The 21,914-nt window shown below is 34.5% G+C and overlaps 1 protein-coding gene across 16 annotated transcripts in view; it reads left to right on the top strand.

The window, feature by feature from the left end:
• Window positions 1-21,914, top strand: part of LOC106669787 (protein hu-li tai shao) — a 62,783-nt gene that overhangs the window by 18,336 nt on the left and 22,533 nt on the right. For 15 of the 16 annotated variants that reach the window (XM_014399494.2, XM_014399495.2, XM_014399491.2 and 12 more), the window contains exon 2: window positions 7,174-7,219. The gene's annotated coding sequence lies outside the window, so the exon portion shown is untranslated. Of the gene's footprint in view, window positions 1-7,173; window positions 7,220-18,880; window positions 18,900-21,914 lie in introns of those variants that run through there. The other variant, XM_024226467.1, reaches the window with a different exon arrangement.

Genomic DNA, 21,914 nt, shown 5'->3' with positions numbered 1-21,914 from the left:
TTGTACCCATATATCTTCTCAATTGATAGTAAGTAGTCAAAATTCCTACTACGTGCGGCTCTCCAGCGCTTGAAATTGTGCAACATCTGTCATTGTTAATATGTTCAAGCGATAGTTCCTGTTAGGTACAACTGGAGATTTTAGTTGAGGATGATCCAGAGCGTTTTGGAATCAGTCGTAAAAGTCCTGTGAAGAAAGTACGTTGAAAGAACTCGTCCATCATCTTTCCCCCCTTATGGGCTGCTATTCAGAAATGTCTTTCTGAATTGATTTAGATGGCTTTTGTATATTTTGACATTTTCGTATCGGAATTGGAGTTTTTGGTTTTTGGCCCTTATGGTTCTTGTTCGCCTATTTCATTCAATTTTTTTATATTTTCATTCGTCATTGGTTTAGCCTGAGGAATGTTGAGGTTGAAAATAACGAGAACCGTTTGGAAATATCAGGGGCGAACACGGGTGCACGGCCAAGGACGGTACAAAATATATATTTTTGTACGGTTGATGGTGATTTACCATAAAAGTTGATTTAGTCGTAAGGAAAATGTTGCTCTAGATGTTCTGCGATTAATGTGACCAGTCTTGTGCTGAGATCTATATCATTAGTTAATAATGAAGAACGGAAATCTCTCCGGCTTGGTCACGAATTGCCATTTTGTCAGATTACGTTTTTCAACATTGGGGATGTGTTTACTTTCAGACCGAAGATAATCACTCCTTTTCAGTCACGAAGTTTCCACTGCGGAAAAAAGACAAAACTTGAACACTGTTTAAATCCCAAGGGTCTTAATTTTTTCTATCGAAGCCTTTCGTCCGTCAACTTTCCCGCCAAGTTATTTATTGTAAACAGGAAAGGAAAATTGATTTGGCAAGCTTTTGTTTACCAATATTCTTGTTATTGATAGAACGAGTAAACTCACCCGGCCTGTTGAATTAATTACAAATGGATTTTGTTTATAAACTGCAATCAGCTATATTTAGACTACATGGGAAGTTAATTTGATTACCGACATCAAAATCGTTGTCTATGCCTGAAACAGCTCTATCTTCTGATTAGTTCAAGACATGCGATGAAGACATGAATCACAATTTTTTGTTAAAACATTCCCTTTTTTCAGGCCTTTGATCGTCTTCTTCCGCAACCGCCCTAAAATTGATCGATATAACAAACACTACCCATAAATTATTATTGCAATATCAGATAGCCATTTGAAACCCTGTTTCTAACAAAAAAATATGAAGAGCAAAACTCAATTCGACCTAGATTTAAAAATACGCATGGCGTAAGAGGGAACTTGAAGTCAGGAATAGAACTATGTTCGCTTCGGGGGAAAAGATTCACTTCTGAAATGAACTCTTACTAGAAAAACTTGCTTCCTGAAACTATATATTAAAACTCATAGTTTCAATTCAATCAACAAATTTTTAATACAGTTTTAATTTGGTTGTACTTTTTGCACACATTAGTAAACATTGCAAAACTACAAACGCATTCAGAGAGGAATTGATAAACTAAGTCGTAGGATTTGTGCGATTTTTTGAATATTTTTGATGGAAGGGCTTTAAAAAAGCATCTGTGGTCGTTCGTACGTGATGTATGCTAGGTAGAGGGTGTCATGTCAGCCCGCCACGCCACATCAACATAACAGTTAGATCAGGCCATTCACGATTTCTTGAATTTGGAGATCAGCTGTGGCTGCTGATCACAGAATAATGGAGTTGAATTTGGATTTCGTAATGTAACTTCCTACCCTTGGAACGGTTCCCAAGAGCAGCAGAAGCACAGATGTGAGACTGGTCGAAATCATATTTTCTGAAAAGCACCTACGTTTTTGTTCAAAATTGCGCACACCAGATGACAGTTGAATCCTTTTAAGTGCCCTGAGAGAAAAGTGGTCGTGCTTCCCCATCTTCAGTGCTGGTTCCTTGTGGTTTCTATTTATTCGCTGTTACCGGTACTCTACATAAAAATTAACGGATCGGTTCAAATATTATTTTGGTTAAATAGGACCGCCTAAAAAACAGATGGGTTACTCTAAGAGTTTACCTTCGTCTTGGGCCTAGCTAGATCATCCTGTGCCAAAGAACGTTTTGCCAATAAGGTCAGGTGTGTTTGGTACAATTTTTCAGAAGTGAATCACTTTCAGTCCTGACCGTGAGACGATAAATTAGAACTTACATTCAGCCCGAATCGATGTTGAAATGTTAGGAAAGTGTTCTGCGTGTGTCAACGCAAGGCCTCACATTAAATATCGAACCACCCCCCAAAATGACTAGCATTCCAACTTGTCGATGGTTCGCTACACAGCTCCGACCTCCCTTCTTCAGATTGCCCTTTATTCAAGACTGGAGAAGAGTAGTAGTATGAACTGATACTATTGAGGTTTTTTAACCTTTAAACACCACTCCTGGTAAAGTTGATTGCAAACAACGACCTACCTAGGAACTAGGAAACAACGTGAAAACCTTAAATTTAAGGTCTTAATAGTAAAATAAAATGTCATCTTTTCTCCTTTATTTCTCTCTCTCTCTCTCTCACACACACACACACTCTCTCTCTCTCTCTCTCTCTCTCTCTCTCTCTCTCTCTCTCTCTCNCCCTCTCCCTCTCCCTCTCCCTCTCCCTCTCCACTCCTCTCTGTCATTGTACCTTTCTGTCTATCTGGCTAATCTATCTACCTATATTTTTTATAGTAGTAGTAGTAGTGCCTCAGACAAAAGGCAAATTGACAATGAGGAACCAGTGGAATTCACTCATTGGACATAAACAAACCAAGAACCCTTCTAGTGTATTTTGGAGGGAAAGAAATATAATATAAACAGTTAACGAAAGAAAGTTGATTACTGCACTTGCTGCTGACATCTAAAAACGGGTCAACATGTAGGATAGTCGGATCTGAGAAGTCGATTAAACTGATGTCAGTTGATCTACTCGCAGGCTACACAATACAACTTCCCAATTTGCCTTTGTTGGTAAAATACCGGACACGCTAATGGTGCCTAACGTTACACTTCTCGTTGAAACTTGAGCGTTTTTCTCCAGTTCGCCCATTTTCCGAGGAACCGGTAATTGAGGGTAAACGTCTTCCTTGAGAGTTTCACACGCATTTTCCTACTCGCTGTCTTTTGTTTTGTTCCCATGGTTTGAGACCTAGATTTTTTCCCTTCCGGATTTTATCGGACGTTTTCCTACATATCCAGACGCCCACGGACTCGCGAAATAACAAGCGACCTAATCAAGGCAGGTTGTGGCAGGCCGACACCACATTAATTGTAATGGGAGGAAATCATTCTAAGGCCGTGACACACTTTTTTACTTGCGGAGTGCAATCGCTTCAACTCACCACTGCCTCTACCATTACTGGTATTTCACCATTTGGCCTCCGGCGAAACTCCAAAATGTTAAAAAAAAAATTTCCTCCCAAACAATTTAACAGTTTAATGTTTTTCTTTCAATTTTTGTAAGGCTTAATGTTTTAAAATTGTTAAATCAAAACAGCCATATCCATTTATCAATCATGAACCATATCAGAGCACTATAAACAATAAAAACTAATTGAATGAGTTATGCATACATACGTTCTTCCTTTTCACTCTCTCTCTCTCTTTCTCTCTCTTTCTCTTTCTCTTTCTCTGTTCTCTCTCTCGCTCTCGCTCTCTCTCTTTCTCTCTCTCTCTCTCTCTCTCTCTCTCTCTCTCTCTCTCTCTCTCTCTCTGTTCTCTCTCTCTGTTCTCTCTCTTCTCTCTCTCTCTCTCTCTCTCTCTGTTCTCTCTCTCTGTTCTCTCTCTTCTCTCTGTTCTCTCTCTTCTCTCTCTCTCTCTCTCTCTCTCTCTCTCTCTCTCTCTTTCTCGCTCTCTAAAAATAAACTTATTGTTTTTATTTTATTAGACAGTTTATTAGAATTTTAAAAAATTATCCAGATGGTGAATATTTAAAAAGCGGTGAATTTTCGATTTTGCCCTTGACGGTTAATTTCTTTTGGTGACAGGACAACGTTCATATTCAGCCTTCATGGATAAATGGCTAGGCAAATATAATGAACGTGGTTTTCTTGATTTGAAAGTAGTTAAAGGTCAGCCGCATCGAAACTGTCCGACGATGAACCAAGATGGCAAAGAATGTCATCGTACTTGGTGACTAATTGAGGTCGAACATTCAGCTGGGACAAGCAGTCGTTTAATGTAGTAAATTTAAAATTGTTGAAGTTATGGTATTTCCTTTTATAAAAGAAGATGGTTATACAGTTAAATCCCGATATTGCGTACATTCAAGGGAAGAAGGATAAATCGACCTGTTCACTATATCGAGATTATGGTATATCGAAGGTAAAAAATAGAAATACGTTATACCGAAAGTGTTAATTCTGTACATTATATGGAAATAATTTTTTATATGTACATATGCTATTTTTATAAACATGTATTTTTGAAAATATTGATCAATTTTTGATAACAATAAAAAAATTTATTTAAACGTGTGCTATCTATTGCTAATTCAGTAATGTGAATTGTCCAGAACACATTTTCAACCACGTTTAATCCCGAAAAAAAATGTACGCGATTTTATCAATTTCTTGGCTTCTTCAGGACTGATACTCGGAACTTCTTCTTCTGGTTCTTAGTCTTCTTCAGCATCCCCGACGTCTCTTTCAGTTAAAAGTTCATAGTCTAAGCATTCCAGTAAGCACCCTCATCGTCAAAATTAAAGAAGTCCTGACAGCAGACGGGAATTTCTTCGTTTTGTGACAGGAGATGCCATCCGACGGGGGGGGGGCTTGGATTTCATTTTCTGGTTCCATGGCTGATCGTCCTTTGGAAAGCACAAGTCCTGAAACAATTTTTTATTGCAGCTGCCGTTAGCTTTTTCCCATACTTGGTCGGCAATATTTATTGCAGTAAGCAATGTGGTTTTTCTTAAGTTAGTGGCAGCGGGTGTATCCTGGAAACACCCACCACTAAGCACACAATAGGGGTCACAATAGATCCTTTTGATCTATTTGACATGAAGCTCGGTCCATGCTTGTAAGGAAACGCTTACCACTCTAGTCATTCGCTTAATCTGGATTTCAGACGTTTCGTCGACCTAAGGCGGAAAAAAATACGTTTCACGGAAAGACTGAAATGCATTGGTTTTGTACAATTTAACCAGATTTTTTTCAATGGTCCAGCACTTTCTTACGATATATCGGGTTTTAACTGTATTTGTAAAATGATTATTGAATATATATTACATATTCGTGACCTAGCACCGTGCAATTCCTATGCACAAAAAAGTCCTGAGCCATTCACGCTTGAAAATTGATAGCTACTCTTTTACTACGTGTGTGTTATTTTTATTAAAATTATATTGTAAGAATGAGCATTAGCAGAAATGTAATTTAAAAATACAACTTAGTATAATTAAAAATCGCCGAACCGCACCAAACTCATTAACATTGCCAAATAAGCTCATTCTCGCGTATAACTTTCACCTCATTGAGATCTTCACAAAAGCCTTAACGACTTTAATACCGAAAGCAACAAAAAAGCCCCGGATCGACCCGTAGCATAAAAGGCTTGCGACAAAGATACCGACGATGACGAGCATTAAAGAAAAGCACTATAAAAGGATCACCAGGGTGTTATGTATATATAATGGGGAGGGGGGGGTTATAAATAAGCATTGTCAAAAATGCTGTGATAGTCAATCAGCGAGGACCGGCGGACCCTTGTTGAACGTTCACTACTGTGCACAATTCTTCAGACCCCTCCCTCACGAAAACTGCTAGGTGCTAACCTAAATATAAGAAATATTTGACCACTACTGCCTACAATAGTCAACCTAATGTTCCCATATGTATATAAAGAAGAAAGAAAAAAACCACTAAGCCGAAACAAGAAGTAATTGACAAACCTGATGATCAATATTGACAACGACTAATTATCTATTCACCTTTCATACACTTAGCCGTAGAACAGCGACAATACCGAAGAAAAAATTTAAGAACAAAATATGGTTAATATTGTGTAGATATCGTCGACCTAGTTTGTCTCAAAAAAAAAAAATAAATAAATAAAAGGATACACAGCTTGCCACTACCCAATTAAAGAAAGCATTAAGTCGAAACGGAATAAACAATAGGGACACAATAGATGATCTATATTATAATTCAATAGAAAATAATTAAATTCAACGAAACAATCTATTTTAATTATGTAAAAATTTATAATTAATTGTAATCGATTAATTTGGACAAGATGCGATTTTATTTCGGCTTGGAAGGACCAACTTCACCGGAAACTAGGCTAGGAGAATCAACTGGAATAACCTCAATTGACATTCACGCCGAGTGCTCTGCAGTAACTTAAAATTGAGCCTCTGATGTCACCAATTCACAAACGGAGTGCTACTACTGGCTGAATTGCAGCCTAACCGGGCCCTTTAAAAAAAATTACTTAAGAAATATTTACGATTGGGTATAGGGTTGTGCTTTACTCCCCGTTAGCCCCCAGAGGCAATCATTTACTTCCGCCATTCGCTTCACCTATCACAGGGTTCCCGTTTGCCCTCGTTCCTTAAAAGTTACACCGCGAAACCTCAGATGAGGATGAAAAACTATTATAATTACCTCTAATAATCTTGGTAAATAATTATTGTTTGAAGCGTTAGACCATGAGAATTGTTACTTTTTGTAAATATTTTACAGCCGTAATGACAATCATGTCCCAATAATTATTGAGGCCTCCTATTGCATACAATACATACATAATCAAACGGTTTCTTAAAAAAATGAAACGCATCACTTTATTCTTTTTAGTATTTTCCTTGTTTGAAAGCGAAATACTTTCATTTTAGGCCAGGTAAGGCATGTTTCTGGTTGAAATGTACTTTCCACGCATCCCACACAAAACTATTTCAACAACCGTTAGTCTATTTTTTATTTTTTTTCTATGGTCGTACTATCTATATCCGTTTCGTACGTGCGAATAGTGTAAGCATCGAACGTGATATGCCGGGCGGTTCAAACAATTTAAGCCCTGTCTTCAGGGTATCTATATCCTTGAAAAAATAAGTCTCTAGAGACATTGAGTTTTGGTCGAAATTTCTACATTAAATAATTCACTTTTACATTTCATGATTCGGTATTGTTCGTTATTTAAAAAATAATAATTAGTCCATTTTTCTTTGTTTCAGGTCCCACCGCAGGCACGGTAACCGCAAGGACAGTGTAGTTTTAAAAGTGAGTACTGATTCCTCCTTTTAAAAGTGTACTATAACATGACACGTATTTGTCTCTGACGTTAATTTTTCACCTTCTCTACTAGAGATATTTTTGAAAAGAAGGTACTATGTCATATGTCACATTTTGTCCTAAAATTCAAATTCTGTCTAATCTTGTCGCAAACGGTTCCTCAGTGTTGAAATAATAATTGTTTGGCTGGTATTATTAAGGCTGAGTATGTATGAAGGCGGACATCCTGCATTCTGTATCTATTAATCTCTATTGGTTTTCAAGGCGATTCCTCTGCAATTTCAATATAACTTTTTTATGGACAAAGAAAGAACATAAATTTTTATGGAAATGATGACTATTTTCATAATAATAATTTAGAAAGTAGTTCATCGCCGGCCATCTGCGTGTTTTTACTTATTTTTTTAGTTTTTCAGACTTATTTTTTAACCTGCAACCATTTGAACGTCTCGAACTGTTCTGACCCTCTGCTTTTATATGAAAACTAAGTCGATAACCTAAAATGCTAGCCTCTCGTTAGTAACTTAGATTATCAACTACAGAATAGATATAAAACATAATGCATATACATACCACAAACATAGAACTCTGGCCATATTCACTCCTCCAGATTACTCGATATTCCTCGAGGCGGGGTGAGCCCACTACATTCTCGCTAATAACTTACTTTACTCTCCAGACGTCACACACTCACCACAGAGTACTCGATATTCCTCGGGATGGTGTTAAACCAAACCCTTCCTTTCACGCAAAAAAATATATTCATTCTAGTACGAAGGATTGAAGTGATCAAAATCCTCAAATTCATGAATTTTATTCTTCAGACTTCGATTGTTCACTTTAAGAAAGATAGTTCTTGAGTTTTCACTTCAGAGCCGCTCCCTGTAAGGGTCCGCACTAAACAATTTTTCACAATAACATTCTTAGGCCAAACTTCAGAGTTCATGATCCTCCCATCAACATTATGATCATTTATGCCGACTTTGAAGCTGTCATAAAACCCTTTTGCTATTCAGAGTCTGGTATTATTCATTTGGTATTTACGAAACTAGATAATTTTCTAAGTGTTGTTCAGATGTCCCTTTCTTATCTGGGGGAAAAAAATGAATCCATCTTTTCACAGGTTCTGCTTCCAGACTTTAGAGTATTTCGTGTAACAGTATTCTTGTCGATAAATCGTTTTCTTCCTCTTCTTCTAGTTACCATAGCCCATGAAGATAAGATTTCCTGATCCTTTGGAATCTCCATCCTATCTTCTTTTGGACTAATTGACAAGATATAGGTTTTTTCTATCAATTTCAGATTGTAAAATATGTACATGTTGTCTAGTATCAAGATCTTTATCACTTTGTCTATGTTTATTATTGCATATTGAGGAGTATAATTTTTTTTCTACGTTGTTATTACCAGGACCAATTGGTACCACAGTTTTCATAAATAAATAGATAATAAATGTAAATTGTTCGATTTTACGTTATCAATTTTGTTTTGTTAATTGTATAATTTAAGACAAAAGAGATAAAAATTATAATGAAAAGTAGGATAACCCCAGAAGAAATAAAAAACTATTATACTATTATGTGCCTAAAGTATAGGCTTATACTGTAATATGGAAATAAAAAAGAAGGACAAGTAAGATAAACCTAATACGAAGTCAGACTTCCAGATGCATGAGATTTTCTTTGAGTCCTGTTCAAAAATTGATAACTGAATTTTCTCTTCATTTAGTATTTCAAAGATATGCATAAAAACCTCTTACTATTAAAGAAGTTTACTTCCAAATAGTAAACCTTTTATGGTTTAATAGATAGAAAGGTAAGGAAAGAAGTAATATGTACAAAAAAATTCTAAGTTACTTTATTTGCAAAATAGATGAAACTATAGAGCTATGCTAATAATGTGTTAATTAAAAGAAAAGGAGAAACAAGAATAATTTTTTAATTATGTAAAGTGGATGTTTATTCAAAATTGTATCCAGTAATATGAATGTAAAATTGTAAGAAAAAAGCAAGGTGTTCCTTGGCAAATAGGGCATCACCTCATTAATAATTTTATGTTCTGTTTCATTTATTTCCATGATGGTGGTTCAAAAATGACTTTTTTATTAGTGATTTGAAGAGCTATCTTTGTAAAACTTTAATTGCTTTAATGTTGGAGGTTTCAGTATGTCTTTTCTTTACTAAGAAAATACAAAAAAAAACCTTTGTCTTTGCACTCCTTTGCAGATACGTATACGATCACGAAATAAAATTCAGGTAATCAAATCCGAAGGTTCTAATTATCTATATGTCTTTGAAAAATTACTAAGGACATTTCCTATCATGCAGTATAATTGTTATCTCATATGGGCAAAAACCCAATATTAAATCATGTAATTATCAGAATAATTTTATAATAATTTTGTATTTTACTAAGACTTTCCATATGGATCACCAAATGAAAAGTAATACGTTGAAATAAATTTCACAATAATTGGTTTTTACTTGATATTGAAACCTTTTACAGTAAAATCCAACTTGACATTTTATTGACATATCATCCTATCTGTATTTTCATTTATTTTTTATATAGAAAAGATAAGGAGAGGATGACGCCTGTCAGTTGTTACCGATCTTCAAGAATAAACCCGTATCTCTCAGACTATGTTGGATTTTATGATATATCAATTTTCTTTTGGCCTTTGTCAAGAGGGAATGAGATCCGACTCAAATCTGATTTTCTGTACAGTTATTTAATTTTAAAATTTCTTTTGCTATCAACTTACTTCATAAATAAAAGTAATAACTTCCTTCCAGCTTACAGTTTGATTAGGGCCGTTTGTACATGTATACAAATCAGGACTTAACAGTATGTATAAAAGTTGGTTTAAATTCTATAGTGCATTTATTCTTTGCGTTCTCCGCTTCCGTGAGAACTCGAGCACCTGTTTTTCAGTTCTAAAATGGAAGAATAAACGGTGTCGACATTGAGCAAACAATGCAAGGAAGTACAAAAAAAGATTCTTTCTGCACATTTAAAAAGAAAATACAATTCTTGGAATTAGTAGGATTGATAGAAATCCCGGCGCGAGATACGATTGAACCTTTTCTGGATCGCACCAAGTCTTTATGAGTAAGAGGCGTACAAAAAGAAGGTTGGATTTGTCGTCTTTCTCGTTTATATAAATCAAGAATAATATCCGTAGCTGGGGGAAAAAGCAATATGACTGGAGATATCAGATTAGATCTTTTTGGAGATTGGGATGCCCGTTGGAAAACGTTTTTGATCATTAGATATCTGTTTGCATGTTACAGAAAAGTCCTGCTGAATCTGATTTTATAAAAAGTTAGAATTACCTTTAAATACTTGTTGATTCTTGCGATATTTATTCATTTCCCTTTCAGGTTTTTTTTTGTAAATTATTGAATGGCTTGGTTGCTTCTTTAAATTGTACTGATTTAAGTTTGCTGCCGATATGCTTGGTGCCGGACCAACGTTCCATCGGGTGGGTCATGTCTTTTTAATGCACTGTTATTTGACATTCGTCGTCGATGGTGCCCCGTGTGACATCGCCTACATGGCGTCTCCGCCCCAAAGTCGGTTTCTTTTCCATGGGTAGTATCTTTGATTGGGGCTTAGTTGTATAAAAACGAGAACAGAAAGCTCATGTTTATTACCCGGGACTTCGTGGCGCCCAAGCCCTCGTATATCGAACAGCTGGTCTCCATGGAGATCCCACCCCCAGGAGTAATTGCAATCGATTCGCTAACCGGGTCAACAAAGCAGCCTTGTTGCTTCGAGTCGAGGATACCTGCCATCGATTTTACCCATCGAAAATTGTCAAGATGTATCTTTTCCCCAGAAGGTATAAATAGGTCAAGTGTAGCCCTTGCCTTTATGGATGGAGTAAGTGACAGAAGTGTGTAGCTTAAACTGACATGCTAGTCTTTTTGTCTGATATTTCTCGCCGGCCAGGAGTTGTTATATTTCGCATCCATCGTACAAAGTTCTAAGTAAGGTATATCATACCAATAACCGGTGCTTGGTGTCATCTGTGGTTGAGCCTGTACGTGACCACTTGCGACCGTTCTCTTAGATATTTTAGGTAAGAGAGGTCTTCCCAGGATTTTTTCTAGTAATGCCATCTGACTTCATCATCAGTGGTTTTATCTGTGCGTTATCTCATATTTCGTCCTCTTGAAAGCCTGAGTAAATCAGATGTTCGGTGGTGTCTAAGTGTTTAGTGTTATTAAGTTTGAAATGAATTAAATTTCCCACCTATTGTTCTCTTGCGCGTAACATTTTACTCCCTATCTTCAACTGTTGAGTCTGTGTGTCCTATCTTGAATTCATCCATTTCAAGGTTGTCAGATAGTCTTTATTCCCGACGGTGACTTTGGGTGATAAATTTAATTTGTAGTTGTTTATATTTTCTGGTCTGATGGTGGTTAAGTCGCGTTCTGTACGTCATGTAACAATTTTTAAAACTTGCCGTTAAGCTTGATCAACTTGGATCTTGCAAGTTCCCATTCTCGGCCCATTGCAATTCGACGTTTCCCCTTCCTCGGAGGTAAATCTAACCATGTGCTGTTGTACGTGTTTGCCCTTTCTACAGATTCTATTTTGGTGAAAGGGTGTGTTGAGTAGGTTCTTTTTAAACTATATATTGTTTAAACTATAATCTTCAAGTATTTGTTAACTTTGAGCTGACAAATTATATCAAATTTAAAAGAAATCGTATTGCCATTTTGACACATTCGTACTGGTCTTTATTGCATCCAGTTGATACAATCTATAAATTCAGAAATGGAAACGAATAAAAGAACACGAAAAGATTATACATTTGAGTGGTATCGGGTTACAACGATCTCTTTCCAAAAATGTTACCATAGGTCTTCATTTTCAGCTCCGGCGTATTCAATTGACCTTCCTCCATCCCCTTATTATCTGTTTCTCCATCGTGTCCTGACCGTGACGTTTCATCTTTCATCATACCAGATTCAAGATCAGAACATTTCCTTAGCCTCCGCAACCCAGTCACAAACGCCGTAGTTTTTTCACTTTTTGTTTTTGACCAAAAAAGACCAAATGTCCATCCACAGATCGGAAGCTGATTTATTTATACAATTAGTGCAAAAAAAGGAAAGCATTCCTCATTTAGACCATGAATTCATTGGACGGTTTCTCCTTTTAGCCTAGTAAAAATCAAAACCGGAAATGGCCAGGATCCCACTTATCACGACAAGGCGGTCTAACCAAAATATAGAAGTGCACAATAGACCCAGGAAGGTCATAGTGTGTGTAGTAGGCGTGGTGGCTGACCTCTACCTACGCTTTTCCTTTTTTTCCGTCGGTTAAATACTATTTCCTATTGACAGCGTTCCTCAACCCGTCAGATTTACCTGATAAAGCAAACAAAAATATTGTATAATTTTTTCAATGAAATTAATTTCAAACAGGTCCACATGGATGTATTATTCATTGTTAAAAGCGATTTTCACACATTCAGATTCCTAGGGCATTTCTCGCAACATTCATCATGGTGGTTTTTCCCTTGAGGACTTGTGAGCATTAATTTACAAGGCTTTAAAAATCAATTCCAGGGGATGACGGATTACCTTGTTATGCTCCTTTGTTCAATCACGGGGGTAAGAATTACCCTTCCAAATAACATTTTGTTGTCATAAATCGTCTTTTGGCAGGAAAAGTAAGTCTTAATTTCGTTTCGCTATGTCCTGATGTTTTTCTTATAATCGACGTCAAACATCTTGAGAACAAGTGCCAGAAAAAGATAAAAGATAATCAATTGAATAAATAAGAATTGCGACAGAATGAACAGTTTTAATATATAGTGCTGAAATATTTTAAAAAATTGTCCAAAGATATTTTTGTAGTTGGCTTTTGTTGATCATCCTTGTCTGTTTATCTTCGCTATTTTGAGTTTCGACATTCCGCTAGGTTAAATAGTGGGTTTTTGTGATTTCCATTTGCTCCAGACTCTTTTATATAAGCTACTGGAAAATCAAAGGAGTGCTATATTTGTCGTCTATTTACTATCTGTTTTTGTGTATTTCTTTTTTCATTATGTTGTTAATTGAGCTTATATTTTTATTTTATTGTTGGTATTTTATTTATTTTTTTCATTAGTTTGTGATATTGCGTAAATCTGTCTAACATATATTTGAATTTGTCAGAATTCAAGAGCGAAGTTTATACTATCGTCCTGGTCAGTTGATTCGGTATGTGTATTATGATCAGAAATAGGTCTGACCCTCAGGTTTTGACCCCTTCCGTTAGGGATAGAGACAATCAAGCACAAATCTATTGAACTAAATATTAAAACTACTGAAGACAACTAACCTGGAACTAACGTGGATAATTTCTGACACAAAACAAGACTAACCCAGTAGATGCAAATAGTAATAAACAATAATATACGAATGCGAAGAAAAATAATTCTGTCGGAAAGGCATACAAATAGAAGACAGGTAGAAGTATTTTTCTTCAAATTTTGTCTGAGTCTGAGGCTATGGCACTTCTGGTTACTCTACAATCTACAGTACGTCAGTTGATGTTAAATTGTTGACTATTGACTACGAAGTTCTGGTTTTTAGAGGGAGTTTTTTTTTCTTACCTCTACATCACAGACCAGTACCTATTTTTGTAACATGCCGTCAATTGAACGCGTTTCGGTTTCAAGCCATTTTCAATTGAAGTTCACAAAAAAGGACATTTCCCTTGAATTTTTATATATTAAAATATAATCTATTGGCCACAAACTGTTGTGGAGGGAAACGTTGGAAAATTTAATAAAGAAAGTTAATAGGAGAAATAGGAAAAGCTGGCGTAGGGTGGTGGCCTTGTGTTATGGTGTTGGTCCGTGTGGGTATTGCTTGTTGCTAGCAAACGAATGAATTAACTCGACGTTGTGGAGGCTACGGTTACCCAAGCGTTAAGCCGAATGCAGCCAGGTCCAGGTGTCGGTTACTATTGTTCTTTGCGATATACACACGGGTGTAAATCTCAAAATAAAATGTTCACTTTTTTGAACAAAAATATAAACGCTTGTGTTTATCTTGACCGAGTGGCTTATTTGCGGTAGTCAACAGATGGACGAGAAAATTCGGATGAACTGGACATTGTTTTTTATTCAAGGGCCACAACAGTTCATTCGTTTTTTAACCTGGTGAGAAGTGTCATAAAACTTTTTTAATTAACTTAATTCACTTAGTCCACCATTTTTATTCGTCGAGTTAATTGTATTATAGGTAGCCAATTTTTATAGTCTAGACAGGGTCGCGGAGTATTTGGTATATAGGAAAAATTTTATTATTAACTAATATAAACCATAAAAACAATATTAAACCTACTTAGGATGTTTCATGTTGAAGCTTGAACTTGCAGTTGGGTAATTTCCGGTCATCGAGGTCCGCCTATTCTCGCTTGCTTTCCCTATTTTACGAACGTACAAAATATACAAGACTGACAGAATAGCACACAAACCAAATACTAAAAATGCTTAAAAGCTTCTGTTAGACCTAAACAGCGACGATAATCAGACCGGTATAATCAGAAATTATCACATTACAATATTTCCGATATTTCTTATCAATACAGTCATTGGTTTTTTTCCCTCGTAGAAAAGAAAAGTGGGGAAAATTCTTGATCCATTAAAATACAGGGATTACAGAAAAAAACTAACATTAGCTCACTGTGTGCGCGCGCGGGGGTTTGTGTGTCAAATTTTGAATAATAGAAAGAAAAAAAATCTAGGTTCTACACTTATTACGTAAAAAATAACTTGATGAATAATTGAGTTTTTTCATAAACTGTTCATGCCTAACCCAATCAATGCGCAAATAAAGTACATAATAAAGTACAGAAATTTTTTAAGGGGTTAACCAAATTTATTCTTCACGCTGTCTATTATGAGAAAAGAAGAATATTTAAAATGATTAATAGTAGACAAATATTTCCTAGGGTGTAAAGAATACGGTGCATAATTTGCAAGCAAAGGTGCTATTTTCATTGTTAACATCCAACCATGTGGCCTAATTTCGTTAGAAAAAGAAAAGATAATAAGGGAAAATGGTTTGAAATTATATAAATCCATCTTAATAAATCTATCAATTCGATTCTATTAAATTCAAGCGATTATATTTGGAAAGATAAAGTTTTATTTTACCCTGAATATCTAAGAAGGAAATGAGTAGAATATAATTATGTAGTTTGAAAATATTAAGTATAAACAAAGGTACATTTTTCTATTTAATACAACGTATTAAACATAAGTAATTTTTTCCGAATAAAAGAAATTAACTATTGTAAAACCACTTCGATGTCGACAGACCGAAACTCATCTGAGGTCTGACAAAAAAAAAAAAAAACAGCGAGGCTTGCCTAGATTAGATTGTTGGTAACTAACAAACTGCAGGTTGATCTCAGCTCAGACCCGAATAAGATATCTCACAATTTAAAATTCTTCGGTTAACTAGGAAAGGGCTTATAGAAACACTTACATTTCCACCGTAATATTTAGGCAATTTATTATTTTTAGATAACTATTAAAGCCTTAAATTGTTGTTTATTAGCAAGTTATGTTTAAGTTGTATTAAGTTTGCTCTGTAATATATGTCACTAAATGCAATCTAAGTCACCATTTCGTCCAATTTCAACAAATCCATGTCGTCCATTGTGCTGAAATAACAAGATTTTGGCTGTAGAAGGCAAGAGTGGGGTGTAGTTTGAAATTACTAATTCATAAAAGCATACGTTTCTCTATATTACTTAAATATAATAAATAAAATTAAATTAAATTAAAACAAAAATACACGTAATTTGATTGAATATTCTGGTCTAGTAAAAATAAAAATAAATTTTTACTCTTTGCATTTCACTTTCTAAGAAAAACATGAGGAAGATGGTTTGATAAGATATAACGATTAAGTTAAGTAATGCTTAGTAATAAATGCAACGTACGATATCAGTGTACTAAATCTGTTAAATATGGATATTTGATTAGTTATATAGTTCAGTTCAAGCTTTGCACAGGCTGGAAAATTATATACATAAGTAGTTTAAAAGTATAGTTATATATGTAATAGTATGTTGTTGAAAAACGGCAAAAAGGAGGGAAAATTCGAAAGGTAGGTTGAGATGGGAAGTTGGTGTCCGAGTGGATCGAAGTCGCGATAGCTTATGTGGTTGAGCAGCGGCGTATTTAGTCGAAGGTCGTGGGTTCGAATCCCGCTCGTGACACTGACTTTTTCACTTCAACCAATACCTTACATAAACATTAATTAGTTGAAAGAAGTTATTTGGTCAATCGGACCATGAAAAATAATGGATTTAATAAGTATTGTTTTGGTTTATACCTAAGCAATGAATTTAAAATAAGACAAATATTCCAAAGATCATCAAATTCGGATAATATATGAAGAAGAACAAAATTTAGGGTTGTACTCATTAAGAAAAGAAAGCTAAGAATATTGTTCGATAATACATGTTACGAACACAGGCTAAATTTTCTATATAATACTTAAGTAAACAACACAGTGGAAGACGTCAATTTTTCATTGAATTAATGTAATTTACTAGGGAAGAGACAAAATTTGGGATATTTGTTGGCTTCCTTAGAGGATGTGGTTGGAAAATTTAATTACTAAATGGTAGGTTTCATTAAATTCTTGTAATTTCTTTGAGCCAGAATAATAAAAGGCAAGCTGTACACCGACGTCTTTTCAAAAGGAAATTACAAATGCTATTTCAAGGTATAAATTACAAAAAGTAGTCCCGCTTGTAAGACGTACGCTGTATTTTATACGAACTGACTTCACATCTGGCAATTAAAAAGAAAACAAGAGTGGTATATAACAAAATTCAGGCCCCACACTCCACAAGGTGATGAGAATAAAACAAATGGTTCGTAGGAAAAGTAAACAGAAATTTCATTAACCTCTTTTGTAATTTGTTAGAGCGAGTGAATTCAGACCTACGCTGACATTGATTAATAACTTTTATCCGTTTCGATCCGTTTGTGAAGACGAAAATATGTTCTCCAGGGCAAATATGACGGTTTTTGTTTTACATTAAAAAAAAAAGTAAAACTTGTGAACCTCGATGCTGTGAATAAACGTATACACGTGGAAGTTAATTATGCAGATTGAATTGGAGATTGTCAATAGTGACACCTATAATCTTGAGTTTATTCAACTTTCAGTATGTATCCTAACTTCCCTCATTGGTATGAAGTCTTCTGTTCGCTTTCTTTTTGGAGACTACAGGTAATGCAGTTGATAGGTCGATGAAATTTTCTTTTTGTATTTTTGTTTACAAGTTTATAAAATATTTGCAGTTTTGAGAAAAGCGTAAATTTCTGAATTTCTGTTTTTTTTTACTTGAATAAAAGAAAGTTAATTCTAAAATGTTTTCCACTTTCGTCGACTACCTTATTGTTTTAGCTTTTAGAGTTTTTTTAAGATGGACTCTTGCCTTATTTAAGGATAAATGGCTTATTTACTCTTTTTTTTATATTTAAATCATCGTTTGATCTTTGCTCTTCAGCTTCTGTGTCCTAGACGGTGCAAAACCTTGGACTGAATCGCGTGAGTGAACGAACTGCTAGCTTATAATTTTGTAACAGAATCGTTATTGACGTTTCCCCTTCTTTTTTTCCATTTAGTTTTTGTTAGCTATAGACGAATTGTATATTTTTAACTCTGACGCCTTTTGATCATTTTTAGTCTTTATAAACTGTTATAAAAATTGAAGTATTAGTTTGTTTGAAACTCATGATATTCAAATCGTGCTAAGAAAAAAACACATCAGTGGTAGGCGGATCAAACACAAATATTTCTTTTAAACTTTGCCCTGATGCTTTGTTTTGAGAATGAGTCTATATAAAGAAAAAACCGTGTAAATAATAATGTTTATTGTTGAAATGTATAGGATAAAAAAATCCGTAAGGGGAATGACCGTTGGATCCTTATCGATTTCCCCATTCCCCGCACCTCTGCTGCGTCTGACGTTTGTAATTTCGCGAAAAAATTTATTCTAGATATGCATTAACGTTTTTTTGACATCTAACTGTTGTATTATATAGCCGATTTTTACGGCCCTGTAACGTTTCCAAGTCAGAAGAGGCTATCACTTGTATAATTTATTTCTCGTTATCTTCGACGGATATATTATCTCGTCGTTTTTCTTCTTTATTAAGGTTTTTTTTAAATATAAATCAGTCAGAAGGGCCGGTTTCCGTTGTTCAACAAAGGAAGTGGTTTGATTTAGTCTCGAGCTGGTTAACGATGCCAGAGCTGGAATCCCTTCTATCTATAGATGGGGGTCTTTAAATGTTTGGAATGTCTCTAAAGAGGCCAGAAATTTCATGGCTCAGAAGTGTAGTTGAGAGATTTAAATTTTAAAGTTATAAGTTAATTGATTTTATTATTGACACAATCTCTGAATTATTATCTTATCAATGTAAAGATTGATCGAATTAATATTGACACTACTGCGGTTTATATCATAATCATATATTGCCTCCTGGGAAATGTCTTTTTTTGTAAACTTCCTTCGGGTTTAAGTTTAGACATATTGAATACGGCGGTTACCAGAGGAATGAAAGTTGCCGGCCGGAGGATGAAATGAACGTCCAAAACTGGTTTTGGATGAGTCACCATCGTCGCTTGCGGTTAGAAATTTCTTCCATTTCACACATGCACACTGTCTTTACTTTTAATAAACTATATTTACCTCCAGAAAATTGTTAACAGTCGTGATTCCAGTGACGGTTATGTAAATTAATAGGATTTACGGGTATGGAATGCAGTGCGATAAGAATAGTTGATTACAATCAAGACGAGCGGTCTGGTTTAACCTTTAATTATTTTCTAACAATTTTCTTTAAAAATATTTAAAAGAAAATCACGTATTTGTTTTCTTTTCCTTTTTTTCTTTTTAATTCTCTTGCCAATATAAATAAATGAAAACCAAATAGTAGTTCTTACAAATTTTTACAGGCTTGGAAAAACTCTAAGATGAGAATCTAAGCTGCAATTTGTAGTAGTAATTATACAGTTATAATTAATAATTGATAATTGTACTGGGCGTCATAGAGATAATAGTAATTAACTGTTTCGGTCGAATTCTCTCTCGATCGTAATCTCCTATTTGATCAAATTAATTTAATAAATATCCCTTTGTTTTTGTCTGTTCTTACCTATATCTTTCAATAGCCTCTTTGTATAGTTTTTCACAATCCCATCTAGAAAATTGTTTTTCTATTTTCAGACGGACAAATATTTGCCGGAAGAATGAATCATAGGCAAAAAGTAAAGTAAAATTTTCTTACATTTACATATTAGGTACTATAATCAATTTCAAGCAATATTTAATAAAGGTAGGAAAGTATTTTTTGGCAGATTATATAATAATGTTTATTGTTATGATTATTAGATTATTATGCCCAATTTATTGTGGATTAAATAAATCGCAACTTGATTTGTTGTTGGTGTAAAAAAATTGGCCAAGCTCAGTTTTATACAATATACATTGAAAGTTGTGTACTGCAGCGAATCTGTTTAAATTTTTACAGTATCCGGTTAGATCTCACAAAAACAAGGTTTTAAAGCTTACATACTTAATCGCGTTTCTTAAATAACTTACGAATTACTTAAAAGAAAAAGTAAAAAAATTAAGGTTTGAATAATTAATATTATAACCATAATATATTTTATACTTTTAACCTATAACGAAATGATTAAAGTATGTAAAAAGTTGCCCTCATTTTGGATTAGGACTTTACTTTTGACTGTCCATAATAGATATGTGCAATTTACGGGTATCAATTTTTAAAAATTATTTGCAATCGCCTAATCTCTGTACCAATAATTAATACCTTTTTTTATATCCACGACTTTTTATATTTGATGATGGCAGATAGTGATAAAATGAATTTTTCCCTATGTATATTAACCTAATTACTTTAAAAAAAAATATATATACAAACATGTAAAAACACCCGTTTAAATTTTTTATATAAAAATAAATATCTCATAATTTTGTCCTTTTTCGAATAAGTTAGCAAATGAAAGACATTTCTAATGTGAATTTTTATCTTTTGTCTAAGTGAATACATTATCGACCAGTTTAATAGTAAATAAAAAATGAAGTCACTAGTATCTTCTTCAGCCAGATGTGTCCAGAACTTCTAAAATACAGTCGCGCAAATAAATACATTCATCTATGTACATCGCATTCATTCTGATAAGGCTTGGAGTACTCGATATTCCGGCTTCGGCCTGAATTGTTTTTATTCTATAACTTTCCCTGTTGATATATCACCACCACCATAAAAGGTTTTATAAACCGGGTTAATTAATCCGATAAATTTATCATTTAGTTCTAAGTGGTAAATGAATTATAAGATATTCGATACGAAGGAAGTGTTTGAAGAATGTTTTCTATAACGGTACATGAGGGCTTCTTTTATTAGAACTAATTGACGAATTTATTCAATTAAGCTTGTACCTTAGGCTTGTACGCTTGTAAAGCCCTGATGATAGAGATAGAATCCCAGAAAAAGTTCGTTTTTTATCCAACCCATTTGATTTAACGTAGGAACATAAATTTTTCTTTACGCCTTTCTATGTATAGGATCTTTTTAACTATGTAGTTATTGAAATAATTGTAGAATTAACTACTTGTTCATATAATTTGGTGGTTTCCTATCCGTTTTGTATCCCTTTCCTAGCTGTTTTGGTCTATTTTGCCTCTCCAGAGGTGGCAAGCCGAAATCACAGGTTCATCACTCTGCAGAAGAAATATCACATTTTACCTGCTCGTATTATCTAAAATGTCTATGATGAGACAGTATTACAATTATCTGTCAATATTTCGTTGCTAACTGATTTATTTTGTATTTATATATTTCTATTTTTTATGCACAATTATTCAATTTCTAATTATACTTCGGTTTAATTTGTCTTGTATGAAATTTTGCTTTAAGTACTGTGCATAGTTGGTGATGGTATTTCCCAAGGAAGTGTCCTAAGGTTTATCCTTTTTTTTTTTTTTTTTTTAATTTAAATTTTACATTTTATTTTGTCTGCAGTGTTACCCGAGAATTTCTCTGGGGATCTTTTCATTCTTTAAGGGTGTGTCTGAAGATAAAGCACCACTCATCGGTGGTATTCGCCCTTTGCCTGATTTTCTCCTTGACTACTTTCTGACCGGAACCCCTCCCCTGTGTAAACTGTGTAAAACAACTGCTCCTATCTCTTTCCGGGAGACGTTTTAATGACTTTTATCGAAGAGAGATTAAGTTGGGCGCGTCTCATTAGCGAAGTGCCAGTACTTTTTCGAACACACACGCCCATGGCCGATACGGAATTTCGACTTTTAGGTATATTCTATGCAAATGCGAGGAAGCCGGCGGAAACCATCCGTTCTCAACACGCGATTTAAAACGATAATTAATTACGATATAATTAAGTATTATACAAGCACACTGTTTAACTTAGAACAAACCGATATCGTTTAAGCATTACACATAATACATGTAAAGCACGATCAAAAGCTACAAATAATCGTTTTATTTTGTCCCTTCTCTATTACTTTATTATTTTTAAACTATAATTAATATCAATAGATATAACAAAATGTTAAAATGTAAAGTTTAAAAAAAACCCATGAGCAGAAAGTTTAT

The sequence above is a fragment of the Cimex lectularius genome, unplaced genomic scaffold, assembly GCF_000648675.2.
Source record: "Cimex lectularius strain Harlan isolate CLEC.00 unplaced genomic scaffold, Clec_2.1 scaffold76, whole genome shotgun sequence".
Lineage (NCBI taxonomy): Eukaryota > Metazoa > Arthropoda > Insecta > Hemiptera > Cimicidae > Cimex > Cimex lectularius.
This window is presented reverse-complemented; position numbering and strand designations above follow the sequence as displayed.